Consider the following 14,406-nt stretch of genomic DNA (forward strand, 5'->3'; position numbering starts at 1 on the left):
AATGAGTTGATTGCGCAAATCATCGTGAATGACTGATTTAGTGGCCATTACTGAAACATGGTTAAAGGATGGTCACGACTGGGAGTTAAATATCCGAGGGTATCAGACTATTCGGAAGGACAGAGTGGATGGTAAGGGAGGGGGTGTTGCTCTGTTATTTAAGGATGACATCCGGGCAATAGTAAGGGATGACATCGGTGCTATGGAGGATAAGGTTGAATCTATTTGAGTGGAAATCAGGAATAGTAAGGCAAAAAAGTCACTGATAGGAGTAGTCTATTGGCCACCAAATAGTAACGAGATGGCGGTGCAGGCAATAAACAAAGAAATAACTGATGCATGTAGAAATGGTACAGCAGTTATCATGGGGGATTTTAATCTACATGTCGATTGGTTTAACCAGGTCGATCAAGGCAACCTTGAGGAGGAGTTTATAGAATGTATCCACGATAGTTTCCTAGAACAGTATGTAATGGAACCTACGAGGGAACAAGCGGTCCTAGATCTTGTCCTGTGTAATGAGACAGGATTGATTCGTGATCTCATAGTTAGGGATCATCACGGAAGAAGCGATCACAATATGGTGGAATTTAAAATACAGATGGAGGGTGAGAAGGTAAAATCAAATACTAGTGTTTTGTGTTTAAACAAAGGAGATTACAATGGGATGAGAGAAGAACTAGCTAAGGTAGACTGGGAGCTAAGACTTTATGGTGGAACAGTTGAGGAACAGTGGAGAACCTTCCAAGCGATTTTTCACAGTGCTCAGCAAAGGTTTATACCAACAAAAAGGAAGGACGGTAGAAAGAGGGAAAATCGACCGTGGATATCTAAGGAAATAAGGGAGAGTATCAAATTGAAGGAAAAAGCATATAAAGTGGCAAAGGTTGGTGGGAGACTAGAGGACTGGGAAATCTTTAGGGGGCAACAGAAAGCTACTAAAAAAGCTATAAAGAAGAATAAGATAGAGTATGAGAGTAAACTTGCTCAGAATATAAAAACAGACAGCAAAAGTTTTTTGCAAATATATAAAACAAAAAAGAGTGGCTAATGTAAATATTGGTCCTTCAGAGGATGTGAAGGGAGTTTTAATAATGGGAGATGAGGAAATGGATGAGGAACTGAACAGGTTTCTTGGGTCGGTCTTCACAGTGGAAGACACAAATAACATGCCAGTGACTGATAGAAATGAGGTTATGACAGGTGATGACCTTGAGAGGATTGTTATCACTAAGGAGGTAGTGATGGGCAAGCTAATGGGGCTAAAGGTAGACAAGTCTCCTGGCCCTGATGGAATGCATCCCAGAGTGCTAAAAGAGATGGCTAGGGAAATTGCAGATGCACTAGTGATGATTTACCAAAATCCACTAAACTCTGGGGTGGTCCCGGTGGATTGGAAATTAGCAAACGTGACACCACTGTTTAAAAAAGGAGGTAGGCAGAGAGCAGGAAATTATAGGCTAGTGAGCTTAACGTCGGTAGTAGGGAAGATGCTGGAATCTATCATCAAGGACGAAATAGCGAGGCATCTGGATAGAAATTGTCCCATTGGGCAGACGCAGCATGGGTTCATAAAGGGCAGGTCGTGCCTAACTAATTTAGTGGAATTTTTTGAGGGAATTACCAGTGCAGTGGATAACAAGGAGCCAATGGATGTGGTATATCTGGATTTCCAGAAAGCTTTTGACAAGGTGCCACACAAAAGGCTGCTGCATAAGATAAAGATGCATGGCATTAAGGGTAAAGTAGTAGCATGGATAGAGGATTGGTTAATTAATAGAAAGCAAAGAGTGGGGATTAATGGGTGTTTCTCTGGTTGGCAATCAGTAGCTAGTGGTGTCCCTCAGGGATCCGTGCTGGGCCCACAATTGTTCACAATTTATATAGATGATTTGGAGTTGGGGACCAAGGGCAATGTGTCCAAGTTTGCAGATGACACTAAGATGAGTGGTAAAGCAAAAAGTGCAGAGGATACTGGAAGTCTGCAGAGGGATTTGGATAGGTTAAGTGAATGGGCTAGGGTCTGGCAGATGGAATACAATGTTGACAAATGTGAGGTTATCCATTTTGGTAGGAATAACAGCAAACGGGATTATTATTTAAACAATAAAATATTAAAGCATGCTGCTGTGCAGAGAGACCTGGGTGTGCTAGTGCATGAATCACAGAAAGTTGGTTTACAAGTGCAACAGGTGATTAAGAAGGCAAATGGAATTTTGTCCTTCATTGCTAGAGGGATGGAGTTTAAGACTAGGGAGGTTATGCTGCAATTGTATAAGGTGTTAGTGAGGCCACGCCTGGAGTATTGTGTTCAGTTTTGGTCTCCTTCCTTGAGAAAGGACGTACTGGCGCTGGAGGGTGTGCAGAGGAGATTCACTATGTTAATCTCAGAGCTGAAGGGGTTGGATTATGAGGAGAGGCTGAGTAGACTGGGACTGTACTCGTTGGAATTTAGAAGGATAGAACATAGAGCATAGAACATTACAGCGCAGTACGGGCCCTTCGGCCCTCGATGTTGCGCCGACCCGTGAAACCATCTGAACCTTATCTGACCTACACTATTCCATTTTCATCCACATGTCTATCCAGTGACCACTTAAATGCCCTTAAAGCTAGCGAGTCTACTACTGTTGCAGGCAGGGCGTTCCACACCCCTACTACTCTCTGAGTAAAGAAACTGCCTCTGATATCTGTCCTATGTCTACTACCCCTTAATTTAAAGCTATGTCCCCTCGTGTTGGTCATCACCATCCGAGGAAAGAGACTCTCACTGTCCATCCTATCTAACCCTCTGACTATCTTATATGTCTCTATTAAGTCACCTCTCAGCCTTCTCCTCTCTAACGAAAACAACCTCAAGTCCCTGAGCCTTTCTTCGTAAGACCTTCCCTCCATACCAGGCAACATCCTAGTAAATCTCCTCTGAACCCTTTCCAAAGCTTCCACATTCTTCCTATAATGTGGTGACCAGACTGCATGCAGTACTCCAGGAGCGGCCGCACCAGAGCTTTGTACAGATGCAGCATGACCTTGTGGTTCCGAAACTCAATCCCCCTACTGATAAAGGCTAGCTCACCATATGCCTTCTTTTTTTTAAATATAAATTTAGATTACCCAATTATTTTTTCCAATTAAGGGGCAATTTAGCGTGGCCAATCCACCTACTCTGCACATTTTTTTGGGTTGTGGGGGTGAAACCCACGCAGACACTGGGAGAATGTGCAAACTCCACACGGACAGTGACCTAGAGCTGGGATCGAACCTGGGACCTCAGCGCCGTGAGGCAGTTGTGCTAACCAATAGGCCACCGTGCTGCCCGACCATATGCCTTCTTAACAGCCCTATTAACCTGGGTGGCAACTTTCAGAGATTTATGTACCTGGATGCCGAGATCTCTCTGTTCATCTACACTACCAAGAATCTTGCCATTAGCCCAGTACTCTGCATTCCTGTTACTCCTTCCAAAGTGAACCACCTCATACTTTTCCGCATTAAACTCCATCTGCCACCTCTCAGCCCAGCTCTGCAGCTTATCTATGTCCCTCTGTATCCTATAATATCCTTCAGCACTATCCACAACTCCACCGACCTTCGTGTCATCTGCAAATTTACTAACCCATCCTTCTACACCCTCTTCGAGTCTGTTCCACAGGAACAGGATGAGGCCCATTCAGCCCCTCCTCAAGTGTGTTACACAGGAACAAGAGGAAGGCCATTCAGCCCCTCCTCGAGTCTGTTACACAGGAACAGGAGGAGGCCCATTCAACCCCTCCTCGAGTGTGTTACACAGGAACAAGAGGAAGGCCATTCAGCCCCTCCTCGAGTCTGTTACACAGGAACAGGAGGAGGCCCATTCAGCCCCTCCTCGAGTCTGTTACACAGGAACAGGAGGAGGCCCATTCAGCCCCTCCTCGCGCCTGTTACACAGGAACAGGAAGAGGCCCATTCAGCCCCTCCTCGAGACTGTTACACAGGAACAGGAGGAGACCCATTCAGCCCCTCGAGTGAGTTACACAGGAACAGGAGGCGGCCCATTCAGCCCCTCGATTCTGTTACACAGGAACAGGAGGATCCCATTCAGTCCCTCGTGTCTGTTACAGAGGAACAGAAGGAGGGCCATTAAGCCTCCCTCCAGCCTGTTACACAGGAACAGGAAGAGGCCAATTCACCCCCTCCTGTCTGTTACACAAGAACTGGTGGAAGCCCATTCTGCCCCTCCTCGAGTCTGTTACACAGGAACAGGAGGGCCCCATTCAGCCCCTCCTCGAAGCTCTTACACAGGAACAGGAGGTGGCCCATTCAGCCCCTCCTTGAGTCTGTTACACACGAACCGGAGGAGGACCATTCAGCCCCTCCTCAAGTCTGTTGCACAGGAACAGGAGAAGGCCCATTCAGCGCCCCCTCCTCGAGTCTGTTACACAGGAACAGGAGGATCCCATTCAGCCCCTCGTGTCTGTTACGCAGGATCAGGAGGAGGCCCATTCAGCCCCTTGTGTCTGTTACACAGGAACAGGAGGAGGCCCCATTCATCCCCTCAATTCTGTTACACAGGAACATGAGTAGGCCCATTCAGCCCCTCGAGTTCGTTACTCAGGAGCAGGAGGGGAACCATTCAGCCAACCCCCCCTCCTCGAGTCTGTTACACAGGAACAGGAGGCCTATTCAACCCCTCAATCTGTTACACAGGAACTGGAGGAGGCCGATTCAGTCCCTCGAGTCTGTTCCACAGGAACAAGAGGAGGCCCATTAAGCCCCTCCTCAAGTGTGTTACACAGGAACAGGAGGAGGCCCATTCAGCCCCTCCTCGAGTGTGTTACACAGAAACAGGTGGAGGCCCATTCAGCCCCTCCTCGAGCCTGTTACACAGGAACAGGCGGAAGCCCATTCATCCCCTCGAGTCTGTTCCACAGGAACAGGAAGGGGCCGCATTCAGCCCCTCGAGCCTGTTACACAGGAACAGGAGGATCCCATTCAGCCCCTCTCCTTGAGTCTGTTACACAGGAAGAGGAGGAGGTCCATTCAGCCCCTCGAGTCAGTTCCACAGGAACAGGAGAGGGCCGCATTCAGCCACTTGAGTCTGTTACACAGGAACAGGAGGAGGCCAATTCAGCTGCTCCTGTCTGTTACACAGGAACTGGTGGAAGCCCATTCTGCCCCTCCTCGAGTCTGTTACACAGGAACAGGAGGGCCCCATTCAGCCCCTCCTCGAAGCTCTTAGACAGGAACAGGAGAAGGCCCACTCTTCACCCCCTCCTCGAGTCTGATACACAGGAACAGGAGGATCCCATTCATCCCCTCGTGTCTTTTACGCAGGATCAGGATGAAGGCCCATTCAGCCCCTCATGTCTGTTACACAGGAACTGGAGGCCCATTCAGCTCCTCCTCGAGTGTGCTTCACAGGAACAGGAGGGGTCCCATTCAGTCCCTCCTCGAGTCTGTAAAACAGGGACAGGAGGAGGCCTATTCAGCTTCTCGAGTCTGTTACACAGGAACAGGAGGAGGCCCCATTCATCCCCTCGATTCTGTTACTCAGGAACATGAGGAGGCCCATTCAGCCCCTCGAGTCTGTTCCACAGGAACAGGAGTAGGCCCATTCAGCCCCTCCTGTCTGTTACACAGGAACTGGTGGAAGCCCATTCTGCCCCTCCTCGAGTCTGTTAAGCTGGAACAGTTAGAGGCCCATTCAGCCCCTCGAGTCTGTTACACCGGAACAGGAGGAGGCCCATTCAGCCCCTCCTCGAGCCTGTTATACAGGAACAGGCGGAAGCCCGTTCAGCCCCTAGAGTCTGTTCCACAGGAACAGGAGGATCCCATTCAGCATTTCTCCTCGAGTCTGTTACACAGGAAGAGGAGGAGGTCCATTCAGCCGCTCGAGTCTGTTCCACAGGAACAGGAGAGGGCCCATCCAACACCTCTCGAGCCTGTTACACAGGAACAGGTGGAGCCCCATTCAGCCCCTCGAGTCCGTTACTCAGGACCAGGAGGAGGCCCATCCATCCCGTCTCGAGCCTGTTACACAGGAAAAGGAAGAGGCCCATTCAGCCCCTCCACGAGGCTGTTACACAGGAACAGGAGGAGGCCCAGTCTGCCCCTCCTTGAGTCTGTTACACAGGATCAGGAGGAGGCCCATTCAGCCCCTCGAGTCTGTTTCACAGGAACTGGAGGAGGCCCATTCAGCCCCTCCTCGAATGTGTTACTCAGGAACAAGAGAGGGCAATTCAGCCCCTCCTCGAGTCTGTTAAACAGGAACAGGAGGAGGCCCATTAAGCCCCTCCTGGAAGCTGTTACACAGGAACAGGAGGAGGCCCCATTCAGCCCCTCCTCGAGTCTGTTATACAGGAACTGCTGGAAGCCCATTCTGCCCCTTCTCGAGTCTGTTACACAGCAACAGGAAGAGGCCCATTCAGCCCCTCAGGTCTGTTACACAGGAACAGGAGGGCCCCATTCAGCCACTCCTCAAAGCTGTCACACAGGAACAGGAGGCGGCCCATTCAGTCCCTCCTCGAGACTGTTACACAGGAACAGGAGGAGGCCCATTCAGCCCCTCTCCAGCCTGTTGCACAGGAACAGGAGGAGGCCCATTCAGCCCCTCTCCAGCCTGTTACACAGGAACAGGAGGAGGCCAATTCAGTACCTCCTGTCTGTTACACAGGAACTGGTGGAAGCTCATTCTGGCCCTGCTTGAGTCTGTTACACAGGAACAGGAAGAGGCCCATTCAGCCCCTCGGGTCTGTTACACAGTGTTGCTCATTCTGGTGAGTGTGCTTTACACTCAATTGGCTCTGTTTTATTACCTTGCTCTAGAGGCGCCAGGTATCTTTATGATACCACCACGAGGTTCAAGTTCAAGTGCTGATCAATAACTCAGTACACCAATTAGTAAGGTTCAAATCAAAACACGTTGATTATATACACAGTTAATCGCAACTCATGCATAAACACTACAAAACTAGACTATCTCTACCACTACAGGCCAATACTTATCTTTTGAAAAGAACCCACTGGGTCAGGGAACAATGGCCTCTTGTTCAATCCTGGGGCTGCGGGCTTCCAACTGGTACGGACTAAGGGTCAGGAGCGCCTATCTCGTAGCGTGCATTGACTGGACACTTACTTGGTGGTGCAGCTGTTAGCTAGGCCTCTCCTTCTCACGGTCAAGAGTTCTTCCAAGATGCTAAGATGTTCTGCTGGGAGGGCCAGCCAAGAGACTGAATTGAACTTGGGACCTGTCTTTTATAGGCCCCAGGGGCTTCACGCCCTTTTGGGCAGACCCCGTACCTGACTCTAATCGATTGGATCACGTACCAATCGATCGGTTTGAATTCCCCAATACTGGGGCTGTTCTCTGATCGCTGGGTGGTTCTTGGGGCTCGTTAGCCTCTTTTGTCTTGGACTTCTGCTGGCGCTGAGGAGTCTGACTTGTTATTGAGTATCTTAAATGTAGCTAATTGTTCCCTGGGATCGCTCATCAATACGCAGATTACTGCTGGTTTCAGTGCTGTCTGCTTTCTGCAGACTGAATACACAAAGGAACTCTGCAAAACTGCTTCTTTTCGAATGCTCTCCATTTTTCCCTGCATTCTTTGCGAATCTCCATTTTAAACTAGGGAAGTGGCCAACCCAGGTGGCTACACTCCCTCCTTGTGATCCTAACGCGAAGCGTGAAGGATCACATAACTATGTTGTCTTCATTCCCTGACCACGGCAAACCCGCTTCCATGGCCTCTACACTGTCCTTAACTATGCAAGAAAAATTTGACTTAACGATTTCTGAGTGGCGCTATGTCATAAAAAGGGACATGCACTACAAAACAACAACAAAAACGGTCCTCTAGCTATCCTTCATAAACTATACTCACTCAAACATCCAAACATACTAGCTTCCTAACGATAGACAAATAAAACAGCAATTACATTTTTTTCTCTGGCAAGATCAAAGCAATACATTCTTATATCGCAAAACGAAACACATTTCTTTATTTACAAAACGCGAACAAATGAAAGTTCTTTATTACATCTCTAAGGGTTCGGTGGCTTGGTGAAAACCGAAAATAGGGGATCTCATCCTGTAAACCGGGGTGCGAGAGCGGTAAGCTCTCCTTCGCCATTTCTCATTCGGATCATCTGCACAATGCTGCAGAATACCGCCAATACTAAAAGTGATTCAATTACATAGGAAAAGGAGTACCATGTTATGAACTTCTCACACCGTGATAGTGTGTTGCTACTCGTTACTGGGCTCAGGGTGCTATGGGGAAGTGAATCATTAACGGCCGGGGGGGGGGGGGGGGGGGGGGGGGGTTGGGGTGAGGGGGTTCGTGTTCGTGCGCAACCATACAAAAACAGTAGCTAAAAATACAGTTGGCTTCATCGCTGTGTTCTTTCTTCTCTTTTCTTCCTTCTTCTGATCTCTTCTTGGAACTTCTGGAAATATGTGGGATCAAGCATAGTGTCTGTTACTATCTTGCCTAATATCTTGAACATAAGAACATAAGAACTAGGAGCAGGAGGAGGCCATCTGGCCCCATGAGCCTGCTCCACCATTCAATGAGATCATGGCTGATCTTTTGTGGACTCAGCTCAACTTTCAGGCCCGAACACCATAACCCTTAATCCCTTTATTCTTCAAAAAACTATCTATCTTTACCTTAAAAACATGTAATGAAGGAGCCTCAACTGCTTCACTGGGCAAGGAATTCCATAGATTCACAACCCTTTGGGTGAAGAAGTTCCTCCTAAACTCAGTCCTAAATCTACTTCCCCTTATTTTGAGGCTATGTCCCCTAGTTCTGCTTTCACCCGCCAGTGGAAACAACCTGCCCGCATCTATCCTAGAAAAAAAAAGAAGAAAAAAAAATTAGGGTAGGGGTTAAGGGTTAGGGGTTAGGGTTAGGGTTAGGGTTAGGGTTAGGGTTAGGGTTAGGGTTAGGTTCTGGACAGATGGGGGTTACCCGTATTTCTGCACCCAATAAGGGATACAACGCCGAAGCGTCTGCCTCTTTGCTGGCGCACGTTCAACATTCTTTTCCGCATAGATTTTGCGTCATCTCTCTTTCTCTCGAATCCAACCACGTATTTTAGAAATAAGACAAATAGAAAGTAGGAAAAATAGACAGTGAGGAGCAAAGATTAGACTATAGTTGTATTAAGAAGAAAATTGGTAATACCCAGGTTAGGGTCAGGGACTGGGTGCGAGTTACCCTTCCTTTCCGTACCCAAACAGGGACACAGCTAGTTTAGGGTAAGGGTTAGTATTTTTAGGAACCAGGAAGGGATTACCCTTCTTTTCCGTACCCAAACAGGGACACAGCTAGTTTAGGGTAAGAACATAGAACATAGAACATAGAACGATACAGCGCAGTACAGGCCCTTCGGCCCTCGATGTTGCACCGACATGGAAAAAATCTAAAGGCCATCTAACCTACACTATGCCCTTATCATCCATATGCTTATCCAATAAATTTTTAAATGCCCTCAATGTTGGCGTGTTCACTACTGTTGCAGGTAGGGCATTCCACGGTCTCACCACTCTTTGCATAAAAAACCTACCTCTGACCTCTGTCCTATATCTATTACCCCTCAATTTAAGGCTATGTCCCCTCGTGCTAGCCACCTCCATCCACGGGAGAAGGCTCTCGCTGTCCACCCTATCTAACCCTCTGATCATTTTGTATGCCTCTATTAAGTCATCTCTTAACCTTCTTCTCTCTAACGAAAACAACCTCAAGTCCATCAGCCTTTCCTCATAAGATTTTCCTTCCATACCAGGCAACATCCTGGTAAATCTCCTCTGCACCCGTTCCAAGGCTTCCACGTCCTTCCTATAATGAGGCGACCAGAACTGTACGCAATACTCCAAATGCGGCCGTACTAGAGTTTTGTACAACTGCAACATGACCTCATGGCTCCGGAACTCAATCCCTTTACCAATAAAGGCCAACACACCATAGGCCTTCTTCACAACCCTATCAACCTGGGTGGCAACTTTCAGGGATCTATGTACATGGACACCGAGATCCCTCTGCTCATCCACACTACCAAGAATTTTACCATTAGCCAAATATTCCGCATTTCTGTTATTCTTTCCAAAGTGAATCACCTCACACTTCTCCACATTAAACTCCATTTGCCACCTCTCAGCCCAGCTCTGCAGCTTATCTATGTCCCTCTGTAACCTGCAACATCCTTCCGCACTGTCTACAACTCCACCGACTTTAGTTTTTTTTTTAAATAATTTTTATTGAATTTTTCAAAATACAAACATTTTAACCCCCCCTACATTTACATTTAAATTATAACAAAACAAAGTCAAACCCCCCTACTTAACAAGAAAAAGAAAAAAAGTCCCCCCCCTACCCGCGCGTCCCCCCCACCCCACAGACCAACTTATCATTTCTAGCAACGTCCTCGGGCAGGCCTTGCCCGTGCCACCACCGCTACCGTACTTCCTTCGTCTTTGTCCCCCCTCCCCCCCCCTCCTCCCCCCCCCCCCTCCCGCCCTCCCCTCCCCTCCCGGGTTGCTGCTGTCACGGCCTCAGTTTCTATCTCTGATCCAAGAGGTCTAGGAAGGGTTGCCATCGCCTGGAAAACCCCTGCACCGACCCTCTCAGGGCGAATTTGATCCTTTCCAATTGGATGAAGTTTGCCATGTCGTTTAACCAGGTGTTAACACTCGGAGGCCTTTCGTCCCTCCACTGAATCAGGATCCTCCTCCGAGCCACCAAGGACGCAAAGGCTAATATTCCAGCCTCCCTCGCCTCCTGTACCCCCTGGTTCCACCCCAACCCCGAAGATCGCAAGTCCCCATCCTGGCTTGACCCTGGACCCCACCACTCTCGACACCGTCCCTGCCACCCCCTTCAGAACTCCTCCAGTGCCAGACATGCCCAAAACATATGTGCATGATTCGCAGGGCTTCCCGAACATCTAATACACCTGTCTTCACCCCCGAAAAACCGACTCATCCTTGTCCCCGTCATGTGGGCTCTATGCAGTACCTTAAATTGAATGAGACTTAGTCTCGCACATGACGACGACGAGTTGACCCTCTCCAGGGCGTCTGCCCATGTCCCGTCCTCTATCTGTTCCCCCAGCTCTAACTCCCACTTATCTTTCAGCTCCTCAACTGGTACCTCCTCCACCTCCTGCATAATCTTATAGATGTCCGAGATCTTCCCCTCCCCGACCCAGACCCCTGATAGCACCCTATCACTCACCCCCCTGTCGGGGAGCGCGGGGAACCCCGCTACCTGTCGTCTGGCAAATGCCTTCACTTGGAGGTACCTGAACGTGTTCCCCGGGGGGAGCCCAAATTTCTCCTCCAGCTCTCCCAGGCTCGCAAACCTCCCCTCTATAAACAAGTCCCTCAGTTGTCTAATACCCGCCCTCTGCCAGCTCTGGAATCCCCCTCCTGTGTTTCCCGGCGCAAATCTGTGGTTCCCTCTTAGTGGTGCCCCTATCAGACCTCCCACTTCCCCCCTGTGTCGCCTCCACTGCCCCCAGATCTTGAGGGTGGCCGCCACCACCGGGCTCGTGGTATACCTCGTGGGAGGGAGCGGCCATGGTGCCGTTACCAGTGCCCCTAAGCTTATGTTGCCGCAGGACGCCCTCTCCATGCGCTTCCAGGCTGCCCCCTCCCCTTCCATCATCCACTTTCGTACCATCGATGTATTTGCCGCCCAGTAATATCCTGAAAGGTTGGGTAACGCCAGCCCTCCACTATCCCTACTCCGCTCCAAAAAGACCCTTCTAACTCTCGGGGTGCCATGTGCCCACACATACCCCATGATACTACTCGTTACCTTCTTGAAAAAGGCCCTGGGGAGGAAGATGGGCAGACACTGGAACAAAAACAAAAACCTCGGGAGGACCGTCATTTTAACTGACTGCACCCTCCCTGCCAGCGACAGCGGCACCATGTCCCACCTCTTAAACTCCTCCTCCATCTGTTCCACCAGTCTGGAAAAGTTCAACTTGTGGAGGGTCCCCCAGTTCTTTGCCACCTGCACCCCTAAATACCTAAAACTTTTAACTGCTCTTTTGAAGGGGAGCCTCCCAATTCCCTCCCCTTGGTCTCCCGGGTGTATTACAAAGACCTCACTTTTCCCCAGATTTAATTTATATCCCGAAAAGTCCCCGAACTCCGCTAGTATCCCCATTATCTCCGGCATTCCCCCCTCCGGGTCTGCCACATACAACAACAAATCATCCGCATAGAGCGAGACCCGATGTTCCTCCCCTCCCCTTGTCAGTCCTCTCCACCCCCCTGAACCCCTCAGTGCCATTGCCAACGGCTCAATCGCTAATGCAAAGAGTAAGGGAGATAGGGGACATCCCTGCCTAGTACCTCGATGGAGCCCAAAATATTCTGACCTCCTCCCGTTTGTTACCACACTTGCCATCGGAGCTGAATAGAGCAGTTTTACCCACTTGATAAATCCCTCCCCAAACCCAAACCTTTCCAACGTCTCCCACAAGTATTCCCACTCCACCCTGTCAAATGCCTTCTCCGCGTCCAGCGCTACCACTATCTCCGCCTCCCCTTCCACTGCTGGCATCATAATCACATTTAACAATCTCCGGACATTTGTGTTAAGTTGGCGTCCCTTCACGAACCCCGTCTGGTCTTCATGGACTACCCCTGGCACACAGTCCTCTATCCTGGTTGCCAGGACCTTTGCTAACAGCTTGGCGTCAACATTCAGGAGGGAGATGGGCCTGTAGGACCCGCACTGGACCGGGTCCTTGTCCCGCTTCAAAATCAAGGAGATCAGGGCCTGCGACATTGTTGGGGGCAGAACCCCCCCCTCGCGCGCCTCATTGAAGGCTCGCACCAGCACTGGACCCACCAAGTCCACAAATTTCCTGTAAAACTCCACCGGGAACCCATCCGGCCCCGGCGCCTTCCCCGCCTGCATCTGGCCTATCCCTTTAATTAGCTCCTGCAGCTCTATCGGCGCCCCCAACCCTTCTACCAGCTCCTCCTGTACCTTTGGGAACCCCAATTTGTCGAGAAAGTTCTTCATTCCCCCTCTCCTCTTCGGCAGTTCAGACCTATACAATTCCCTATAGAAGTCCCTAAAGACCCTATTCACCTCTTGCCCCTTCTGCACTACATCCCCACCCCTCTCTCTCACTCCCCCAATCTCTCTGGCTGCATCTCGCTTACGAAGCTGGTGTGCCAGCATCCTGCTCGCCTTTTCCCCGTACTCATACGCCGCACCCTGCGCCCTTCCTCCACTGCATTTCCGCCTTCCTAGTGGTCAGTAGGTCGAACCTGGCTTGCAAGCTACGCCGCTCCCTTAATAGCCCCTCCTCTGGTGCCGCCGCATATTTCCTATCTACTTCTAGGAGCTCCCCCACCAGCCTCTCCCTTTCCTGCCTCTCCTTCCTCTCTCTGTGTGCCCTTATGGAGATCAGCTCTCCTCTAATCACTGCTTTCAAGGCCTCCCAGACCGTCCCCACCTGCACCTCACCTGTGTCATTCGTACCCAGATAGTTCTCAATGCCCGTTCTCACCCTTCTGCACACCTCTTCGTCCGCCAACAGCCCTACATCCAGGCGCCACAACGGGCGTTGGTCCCGCGCCTCCCCCATGTCCACGTCCACGTCCACCCAATGTGGTGCATGGTCCGATATCGCAATGGCCGAGTACTCCGTGTCCTGCACTCTCGGTATCAGCCTCCTGTTCAATACGAAAAAATCGATCCTAGAGTACACTCTGTGGACGTGGGAGAAAAAAGAATACTCCCTCGCCCTAGGCCTACCAAATCTCCATGGGTCTACCCCTCCCATCTGCTCCATGAACCCCCTTAACACCTCTGCCGCTGCCGGCCTCCTATTCGTCCTGGAACTCGATCTATCCAGCCCAGGGTCTAACACCGTATTAAAGTCCCCTCCCATGATCAGGCCCCCTGCCTCCAGTCCCGGGATGAGGCCCAGCAGGCGCCTCATAAAACCCGCGTCGTCCCAGTTCGGGGCATACACATTTACCAGTACCACATTCTCTCCCTGCAGCCTACCCCTCACCATCACGTACCTGCCCTCCTTATCTGCCACCACCTCTGCCGCCACAAACGACACCCTCTTTCCCACCAAAATCGCCACCCCCCGGTTCTTGATATCCAAGCCTGAGTGGAACACCTGTCCCACCCACCCCCTTCTCAGGCGGACCTGATCTGCTACCCTCAAATGAGTCTCCTGCAGCATTGCTACATCAGCCTTCAGTCCCTTCAGGTGTGAGAAGACCCTTGATCTTTTGACCGGCCCATTCAGCCCCCTTACGTTCCAAGTGATCAATCGGGTCGCAGAGCGACCCGTCCCTACTCCCTGTCGATTAGCCATGTCTTGTCCCTTGCTCGCCCCGGGTCATCCCTTCTTTTCTGACCCGCTTCCCATAGCGATGGC

Source organism: Scyliorhinus canicula, chromosome 8, assembly GCF_902713615.1.
Source record: "Scyliorhinus canicula chromosome 8, sScyCan1.1, whole genome shotgun sequence".
NCBI lineage: Eukaryota > Metazoa > Chordata > Chondrichthyes > Carcharhiniformes > Scyliorhinidae > Scyliorhinus > Scyliorhinus canicula.